This window comes from Ictidomys tridecemlineatus, chromosome 8 (assembly GCF_052094955.1).
Source record: "Ictidomys tridecemlineatus isolate mIctTri1 chromosome 8, mIctTri1.hap1, whole genome shotgun sequence".
In the NCBI taxonomy this organism is placed as follows: domain Eukaryota; kingdom Metazoa; phylum Chordata; class Mammalia; order Rodentia; family Sciuridae; genus Ictidomys; species Ictidomys tridecemlineatus.
Genome location: NC_135484.1, coordinates 47,051,644 through 47,059,807, shown reverse-complemented (window position 1 = coordinate 47,059,807; position 8,164 = coordinate 47,051,644). Strand labels below are relative to the sequence as shown.

The following is an 8,164-nucleotide window of genomic DNA, read 5'->3' as shown; positions in this document are numbered from 1 at the left end:
ATATAATAGGTATGTCACCTAAAACAAAGAAAGCTCAGGTGGTAGAGTGCTTGTCTCACATGCACAAGGCCCTGGGTTCAATCCCCAGCTCCACAAAAAAAAAATAAAATAATAATAATAATCAGTTGTCCTGCTCAGCCCCCTTGCTTGAAGGTGTTAACTAATGGAGTATTAACTTTCTACATTTTTCCTTAGAAAAACAAAAGTCCTTGACTTTTTTAAGGAGAAAGGATACTTCTGTCACTGAAACCAAAACAATAATAATCAATACTTGATTCAAAATATTTGTGATTGAAACTAATTTGCAAGTGGAATAGGCATTTTAATTAGAAAACCAGCACATAGAAATAATATAAAAGAGGATAGGCATTTAATATTTCATAACTCAATTGCAGAAGATAACTTGAGAATATAATCGCAAAGATAATTCTAGAAAATTCAGTTCTTACATCCAATACAGAACCCTTGCACAGGGCTCTGACCTTCTGCAAATCAGTCCACTCTCCATGAGATCTACAATTTGCATTTTGTTCCAGACTTTGTGCTTTCTTACTGAAACTCCTTCCCCTTCCCTTTTTTTCAATTTAATTCCTGCACTGTTGGTGGTCCTGCTCTAAAGTCACCCTGCCACAAAGCTTATATGCTATTCCAGCTCACACTGTTCTTTCTGCAAGTCTGCCCACACAACCCAGCCACTGAAACACAGGAACTGAGAACAGGAAAAAGAAGCCTCCCATCTTTGCATATCAGAATAAGAAAGTCCACTGAGTTTTAACGACTTCCCCAAGATCACATAACCAATAAAGGTCAAAGTCAAAACTAAAACCATTCTATCTTTGGATTCCTTGTTCAGAGGTATATTATTTCATGATGTTAGTTATTGATTCAAAATTTCTTTGGTTCAGATCCAATCTTCATTGAAACGATTTTTTATTTAATGTGTGTGGTAACCACAGCTTGCTTTCAACCTATCAACTTCACTCTTCTCCTGTCCTTCACCCCTTCAGAAAACCAATGAGCCAATAATTGCTCCAAAACCCTTCACAAAAGCCTCCTTTAAGGAAAAGTGTAATGTGTTACCAAGCTTGCACTGAATTTCCTGAACTAGAAAAAAAAGAATTTCTCCTAATACAATTTCTTATATAAGCATGCAGGACAAATAATCATTGTGGGTTTCAGAGAATCTTCTTCAAAACTCAAAAATCATATCACATATATAGCTGTACACTCTACTAATATCTTCCTACAACTAGGGAGTTCTCTCCAAAATAATGATAATAATTTTCAAGTTAACACAAATTTTATCTGTGCTTTCGTGTTCCAGGCACAGAAAATACCTAATTTTAAATTCTCATCAATCTTACTGAACCTGACTTTTAGTGTAACAACATGCAGCAAAAAGCTACAAAGTATGATTATGTTTACATTCTCTCTATCTGTGACTGACTTATTCAAGAACATGCATGTTCATGTAAAGGTAAAATTTCTAAGCTGATTCTAAGCTGCAAAAGTTTGAGTTAAAGTGTAAAAGACTGGGCTAAAAAAAAGTAAAGACTAGGTATTGTTACAATTCCTCTGCTACCCCTGGAACCTATAATCTCTGTAGCTGTTAGGACAATACCTGAACTGCCCAGTAAATATCTCCATTGATTCCCTGGTTGTTTAATAGCTAAGGGCTCCAGGTAACATGGCATGTAAGCATCTAGGCTCCAAAATCAATCAGTTTAAATGTGTACCCCGCTTAGGAATGACCAATCACCCCTGCCCAGATTGTTCCCGCCAATGTATGTACTAATCCTGACTCAGGGTTGTTGTTCAATTTTCCCGTGCCTCATGATGATTTGTTCTGATATATGCAAAGCCCCCCACCCTCTCCAAAAAGTGTACTTAAGCTCCGCTTGAACTCTGCTCTGGATTCTGGGCTGCTCTCCCTTCTTAAGTGAGCACGGAGCCCCAGCGCGCTGGAATGGATCTCCAATAAATATCCCCTTTTGCCAATTGCATGGAGCCAGTCTCTTGTGTGGTCTCTTTCTCCGACGCTCCACCGGACCCTTACATTCAGTTATGTGAAAGTGGGAAAAATAAAAATTTTGGAGATGGTCATATTTTTATAATAGATTAGATTAGAAATTGCTATCCCCATTATGGTGGAAGTAATAGTATTCCTTTTCATAGTCTAGTTTTGTAATACTGGGCTTTTCTTTTTTTTTTTTTGAACTCTGCATTACTATCAAGTTAATTTTGTAGTATAGACTCAGCCTAGGGGCTGTATCACCTCTACCATCTTTGAGCACCATTCTACACAAGAAGAGGCATGTGAGAAGGAAGCCTCACTTGTGCCTTCACTCAGACTTAGCAACACATGTCAGAGCTCTGTGAGAGAGCACTGATGGCAAAATCTGCAGATATGTTCTCAAAAGATGTTCTGAAATACACAGAGATTTCCCAGCAACATTTTGTTGTTCTTGTGGTAAAATACTGCATAAAGTATAAATGGGGATGCATCAGAAAGACTAGGAGACAGTGCAGCTGACACAAACCACATCATTGTCCTGGTGAAGACCCATTGCCCCGCATACATTAATGGTGAGCACCCTCCAGCAGCTATATTGGTAGAAGGTGTTCATAGATAGACCTGGTCCAACAAGGGGAGACTTTGTCAAAAATGTGTGGTAACTGTAGAGAAGAGACTTAGCCATTACTGGAACACAACTCTAAGCAGTGTCCGAAAAACTAGTAAAATCGGAAGGATATTGGAAGTTTAGCTTATGCAAGTAAGAGCCAGACTCAAAAAAATATAGCTTCCTATTGTTAATGTTACAAAATTGTCCCAGCCTCCCAACTCCACCAGTAGCATCATCATGGTCCTATAAAATTCTTAGTATATAAGAGGATTTTAACTGAAGATAGTTTTTATTATTAATTCATTATTCAACAAATATTTATTGAGACTCTAATATGTGCTGGGCATGGTTCTAAGCACTTGGCATAACTCAGTGAATATAAAACAAAGATCCTTACCCTCATGAAACTAACATGTTAGCATGAAGGAGGAAATTTCATAACTTTTCTCTTAAATTTCAAATGTAAATATTTTCATGAATAAACAATTGTTCAACTACATTACAAGCTCCACAAGGGAAAGATATATATCTATTTTGTTCAATGCTTCATCCCCAATAAATGGAACAGTATCTATAACATAATAAATACTCAAAATATCTTTGTTGGATAAATGAAATTAATTATTAATTGACTTGCCTGAGAGTACAGGGTGTTACTATGCTCTGTAACCTGAACTTTCTCTTACCTCCTCTTGTAAGATAACTTCAACTTTTCTTACTAGAGAAGAATCCCTGTAGTTTAGTGAAATAACCAACTCCACTTTATTTTTCTTTATAGATAATTCCTACAGAATATGCAATATTTAGGTAAAATATTTCTAATATTGGGTTTCTTCTGAGTTCCTAATATCCTACAAGTGGAGTTAACAATTTTTTCCCTCAAGACACAGGGTTGGTAGAACACAAACAGACATATGAATTTCATTTAAAAATATTATAAAGAAACTTGAGATGAGGTGATGGCAACAACCAACTTCAGCAAGATCCAAATCAGGATTTCCATGGAGATAAAGTGGAGCCACAGCCGAATGTTCCAAGCAAGGGAAACATCTTTAGGTGATGATAACTAAAGTGTAACTGTTGAATGGGTAGAAAATGGAGTTACAAAAGGCAAAGAGGTTGATCTGGAAGGCATCTTTTCACTTAACCCTGACCTTGTTCCTGATGAAGAAACTGAACCCAGCCTAGAAATACCTCCAACATCCTCAGTCAAAATAAACAACATTATAAAGTATCAACATATTATAAAATCTATTAAAAATGACTCTCCTCCAAAAGATGACACAGTGATTGGTTCTGAACATGCTCAGCCTAGTCAACTTCCTCAACAGTCTTTCTCTGCATAACAGAATGGTAGTGTAGCAGATCTATCTCCAGTTGAAGCTGAAGAAAGAAAGAAAAGAAAAAAGGAAAGAAGGAAGGAAGGAAAGAAGGTATGAAAGAAGGAAGGAAGGATGGAAGTAAGGAAAATGGAGCCCCTCTGTGTAGAAAATCTAATTGTGGAAAAGAAGTAGAATAATTACAAGAAAAAAAAATGAGAAAATAGGAAATTGCAACAGCAAGAACTCAGAGGGGAAAAAATCCAAATTACGAAATTATATGTATGAGCTGAGCACAGTGGTGCACCGGCTTCAGCAATGATGAGGTGCTGAGCAACTCAGTGAGACCCTGTCTCTAAATAAAATACAAAATAGGTCTGGGGATGTTGTTCAGTGTTCCAGTGTACCTGAGATCAATTCCCAGTAACACACACACAAAATTAATTAATTAATTAATTAATTAATTAATTAATTAATTAATTAATTAAAATTAAAAAAAAATAAAAAGAAATTATGTGAATTTGGTGTCAACATACCTTATATACAATCAGAGATATGATAAATTGTGGTATAAAGGTGTATTAAGAATTGTAACGCAAAATAAATAAATAGTTAGATAAAATATTAAGTAAATATGATCAAAATAAAAGAAATTATGTGTATGGTCAGAAACATTAGAGGAAGCTTGGATTATGGACCATAAATACAGGATAAGTGTTTGTACAATAAAACAAACCACTCAATAAAAAAAAAGAACGTCAAATGAAAGATCTTGCTCTAAAAACCCCCCATCCCTGAAAAGATATTCTGATGGTACATGAACCCAAACAGATAGGAGATTTAACAAGGTACCTAGAAAATATTTGATTTTGATCATGACTTTGATGACTCAGCTCCTAATGAAATGGCTTACTGGTTTACTGCTAGACCACTATAAGAAACAATTTTTTAAAAAAGAATGACTAGGTGCTTTGCTTATGGGCAGAATGAAGTGAAAAAAACTCACACTATGGGTGGTGTCTCTTCAGGAAAGAACAAAGATTGCTCTAAAGGCATTTATGCATTAGCAATTCATTTTAATGGTAAAGAAGACAATCCATAAGAAGCCACAACTTCAAGTATGTGCAAATGTTTTTGAAATTTGTAGTGGAAAGAAGTTTGACTTACTAAACAGAAAAACAAAATTAAAAGTTCTTAAAGAAGGGAAATATCAGGTTCAAGAGGTGGGAGTATGGGAACAGGGAGTCAAATGTAATAATAATGTACTGCAACTCATTGACATAACCAAACATGTGCAAATGCACATTTATCTTGGAACAATACACTGTTCCAGATCATTCTTATAAGGAAAGATAAACTACATGATAAATATTCTCTCATCAATTTGCCTGGGAATGAAAAAGGGAGATGACAATTTCAGTGCAAATAGGCAAACTGGGCCTAAAGATTTGAAATTAATAAATCTTTTTAGTATTCAAGGAGTGCATCAGAACCTTAGGTAGTAATAAACCTTATATTCCTTTCCCAAAAATAAACTCACTCAGGTGTTTAGAGGTTCATTCATATAGGATAACTCATATCTGTACAATTTCCACAATCTGTCTAGGAATAGCATCCTTCAAAAATACTCTTAATATATTAATTATGCAAACAGGGTGAAAGAATTGACTGTTGATACAACCATGACTGGTGATAAAACTGGAATTTTGAGATGAAACTAGATTCTCTACCAATTTCTTTCTAGGTTCATGTCTTGAAAATTTGAGTAAATAAGTCCACGGACAACAACAGAAGCAAAGAGTAAACAGCAAAGAGTAAAGCAAAGAGTAAATTTATTTAAGTGAAAAGAGAAGAGATAGAACTCCTATAATACCGGAAGGGACCTAGTATCAGGAAAATCCATTTTGGTGCGCTAGCCTAGGGGCTTACATAGTTTTTGGGGGTATGAGTTTTGATCAAAATCTGTGTTGAACAGGCAATGATAAAGTATCAAAGTCATTGGGTGTGTCTTTTGGTACTTGAGTTTTAATCTTCTCTGTAATTCCCATCCAGGTTCATTCCCACCTTCCATTTTTCAACTGCTCTGGGATAAAGAAGTTGGCTGGAATTTTCCTGTAGATAAGTCTCACGGTCTGTATATATGGAAAAAGAAAAGGGTCCATTAGTGTTTTCACCGTTAGTCTGGTATAGTCTTTGCATTTGAACAAGACTTTAATTGGGGTCCATAACCATTACTGCCTGACCATTATTAACCATTATCTATTCTTATTCAGTGATGTGACCCAATAATGCGTCATTCAGCAAAGCAGATTAAGGATTTAGAAACACAGGGGGGTTATGAAGTTCCCTTCTGTGGCAAGCAGTGCTATAAATAATTATCCGGAGGCAGATTGTCTTTAAATGCAAGCATATATTCGATCGCACCAATCATCAAATATAAATAATCAATGCAAAAAGTGTTGGGTGTGTGGGAACACCCCAACTAGCATTCAATACTCACTAAACACTATAAGCAAATCACACAATTCTAGGGCAACCACAAGCCCCAAAATACCTCCAATGCCACATGACTTCTCTTAGCCAAAGAGCAGACATTATCCTTGTCTGGTGGTTCTCTCCAGCTGAAGATGTCAGGAAATGGTGGAGTCAGTCTAGGGACAGACAGCAAGGTACCCAGTCTCACTGATGTCCATTGTCTACTCTTCACTGTGGCAGGACCAGCAATTTAAATATGATTACAAGTTGGTAGTGTATATTGGTGATTGGTTACACCCTGTGAAAGTCAATGTCCATTGGTTATGTCCAGTGACATATTGCAATTGGGTATGTTCTTTGTGCATGTCCACAGAGCTATGCTCCCTATCAACTGTAACCAGTCATTGCTAAGCATGTCTATGGCTAGTGCCCCTTACAGCTCTTTATCAGTTGCAAGCAGACATGACTAAGCAGTTCAATGGCTGTTGTTCCTTATGGCTAGTAACTTAGTGAGTCCCAGCATGTCCCAGCATGTCTATGGCAGATGTTCCTTACACCTTCCCAGAGATGACATAAAACTTATTTGTGAACAAAATGAAGAGGTTTCTCCAAAATTGTTTTCATTGCACAAGACTGACTCACGAATGGTATAAGAGTGATAGAAGATCACAGGACATTGTTCCAGACATTTATTCAATGGTAGAAGATGAAAAGGGTCTCCCAGAGATGACTGAAGGAGTAGACTATGATGTATATTCCTGTGCTACACAACTGGAAGCTATGCTTGGAGCAAAAGATAGTTTAACTAAGCTGTGGGATAAAGTGAAATCTTTTCATGAAGCTCTACAAGAAGTATAAGCCAGCAAGCAACTTTACTAGAGAAAATTCATTGCCCTCTAAACTAGTATCTACTGCTAAAGGATCCCCAGACCTAACATGCAATGGTTCAGCTATAAGAGTCACTGGAAAAGTTTGAAATTTTTAGGGTCTATGGAAAATGTCTTGCCCTTCACCTGAATATCATTTCAATTTTGTGAAACATCTTTTGTCTACAAAATGCTTCTAGTCCAGTAGCACAACCAAGAATCAGAATTGATGGAACTTTTTTTTTTCATTTACTCAAATAATGGTTAATTTTGGAGATCCTTGCCAATTTTCTTTCCTAAATGATGTTTTGGGGACTTGATCCAGATGTCCCTAATAGTGAGACAGAAAAGCATAGAGTAGGGAAGGGAGGCAGTAAAGGTCAATAAGACAGCAAGCACAAGAACAGTCATTTAAACGTGCATGCCCTGACATGTTACAAAACATGTTTCTCAAAGGGCTAAACTGCCAACTTGTGGAAAGTGACGATGTAATCCCACCCTGCCCAAGCGGGACAATAGAAATACCAAGAACCAATCAACAAAGCCATATCAACAAAATAAAGAGGTTTCTCCAAAATTGTTTTCATTTCACAAGACAGACTCACAAATGGTATAAGAGTGATAGAAGATCACATATCACTTATAGCTTATCAGTCATATATTGTTGTCCAGTGAAAATGAAACGCCCAATGGAGAACTCTCTTCATACCTGCAGATGATGAAGGTCATTTTTAAGATCATGGGGGAATTTGCTAATAAAGCATACACCCTTAGAAACAGTGAAGAACCAATCAGGAGGAGTTTATCAACTTCTTTAAGAGAAGGAATGTTGTAAAACTTAAACAGCACTCTTGCCCCTCTCAGTCATGCTGAGCTGGGA

General features: G+C 36.6%; 1 pseudogene; it reads left to right on the top strand.

Annotated features, from left to right (window-relative positions):
• The first annotated feature begins 3,583 nt into the window (after positions 1–3,583).
• LOC106145406 (kinesin-like protein KIF2A) lies at positions 3,584–7,276 on the top strand (annotated as a pseudogene).
• The last annotated feature ends 888 nt before the right edge of the window (positions 7,277–8,164 follow it).